This window comes from Belonocnema kinseyi, chromosome 5 (assembly GCF_010883055.1).
Source record: "Belonocnema kinseyi isolate 2016_QV_RU_SX_M_011 chromosome 5, B_treatae_v1, whole genome shotgun sequence".
Lineage (NCBI taxonomy): Eukaryota > Metazoa > Arthropoda > Insecta > Hymenoptera > Cynipidae > Belonocnema > Belonocnema kinseyi.
In genome coordinates, this window is record NC_046661.1 from 18451119 (window position 1) to 18453329 (window position 2211).

Below are 2211 nucleotides of genomic sequence, written 5' to 3' on the forward strand. Positions count from 1 at the left end.
CTTAAAATAAAGACTCTAGATTTTACATTTTGGAAAAATAACAAGAAACGAGATATTATAAAAGGCATAAAAGTTTTTGTTTTGCTTTTGTTCAAGGATAGGATGTGTTAAATTATGTTTCAGATAATAGGAAGAAAATGGAAAGCAAGATACCTATGGCAGTGCAGGCATTGCGAAAAAATGGTTCCAGTGCAACTATACATTCTTCACGATACGTACTGTGGAAAGATATTGAACAGGACGAAAAATTACCACACTGTTCCGGATTCGTCAAGGACCAAATATATTAAAGGAGGCTGGATAGAAGCACATCGGAAATTAAAAGAAATTATAAAAATTTCTTTAAGAAAGGAGGAATGGAAAGAACTAGAAGAAAGGCAAACAGCACAAAAGACGGAAGATAAGGAAAACGAGGAAGCAGATGACGAGTATATTCAGCTAGATCTGACAAAGGAAGAATCTTACCTGACACTCAACGAGGAAATTGAGAAGACCGAAAATTTCCTGAAAGAAGAAACATCGTCCCAAACAGAGGGGGGGAGGTTGTAACGAAGTTACAAGCGCCCCGTTACCATACGGCCCTGTGGGCCTAGGATTGGGAGTGGGGAGAGCCACCCCAGTCCTTATTACCACCAACCCCATCCCCGGACAGTCAGTCTACGTTGAGTCTTAGCCTCCCGTCACGCCTGGTCAGTCTGCCTCCGATACCAGCACCAACCCACCCGAACGCCACCCCCCAAAAGGATCACTCGCCAGCATCATCGCCGACCCCCACCGCCGTCAACTGTCGGGTATCTTAGCTTCACTGCCCGGATATTATCAACTCCTGTAGGTTGGTTAATAAAGCCTTTTATTTGATATCTAATCGCCTCCTCCTCATTGACTACACCCGCTTCTCGACGTTCCAAATCCCCTTCCTTTCCTTTAATTTGTGAAATCCCTCACAAAGGATCAGAATAAGAACTCTTAATTCAAGAACATAACGCTAATTTTTAGCTAGGTGTTAATGGTACAAGTAATTATTTTTAATTTTTTTTAATTTATCTGCTATATCATCAGAGATTGTACCTTACCGACAGTAGATCAACCCTCCAAACCATGAAGGCGGAAAATCCACACAATATCGATCAAGTTAAGAATCTTCAATAACAGAAAATACTTAACGTCTTAATAAGACTAGATGGGAAATAATATTTTTAAATTAAAATTATTTCTTGAAAAAAAGATCCTACTCCATCTTCACTCCATTGGGAATCGAACCACAAAACCACAGCTATACCATACTAATTCTTGTATTACTATTCGCTTACAGTGTAGGGATAATAGATTGCGTTCTCGTTAGTTTAAGAAAATTGATTAGTAATTTGTATAATAATCCTAAAGTTAGTAACAAAGTAACGACTTATCAAGTGACTTACACGAACAAATCTTATTTAAACCCTGAAGTTTGTGCCAGGGTTCAAAGATTATGAGATTTATAAACTTAATTAAACTATTGAGTTCACTCCTAAGGGGGGAGATATCACAGGAGTCCAACTGAGTATTCGAATAATATGCAGATTCCATTGTAGAGTTCAATATACCAAACGGAAAAACAGAGACTCTATTGACACTGGCAAATTTCCATTTCTATGATTTTTGGAATCCTCGGAAATACCAACTTTGTTTTTGTGCTTCAAACCTTAATGTCTAAAATCAACCCCTTTCTACCACGGAGACATGACTTTGCAAAAAATAATCTTTTTGAGAATTTTCCAGGACATTCTCCAGTGACATTGGAAAATTCCCAAAAAGACCCTTTTTTTACATTTTCATATCTATGTGGTAGAGAGGGGTGAATTTTAGACGTTGAGGGTTGGAGCCCAAAAATCGGAGTAGGTATTTTATCAAAAAATTATGTTTTTAAAAGTTTTCCTGTGTTTATGGAGTTTGTGATTTTTGGGCTCTTTGAAAACACCAGATCCGATTTTTGGGCTCCAACCCTCAACGTTTAAAGTTAATCCCTCTCTACCACGTCAATGTCAGTTTAACAAAAAATAATCTTTTTGTGTGAATTTTTTTGTGTCAATGTAGTCTGATTTTTGGGATCTTCAAAAATGCCACCACCGCGATTTAAGTACAGTCTGTCAAGTTAAAGCGTGGGTGGCTTTACTCGCAGTCGGTAAGGTGTATCGACATGATTTTGGTGTCAAAATATTAAGAAGAGCTCCC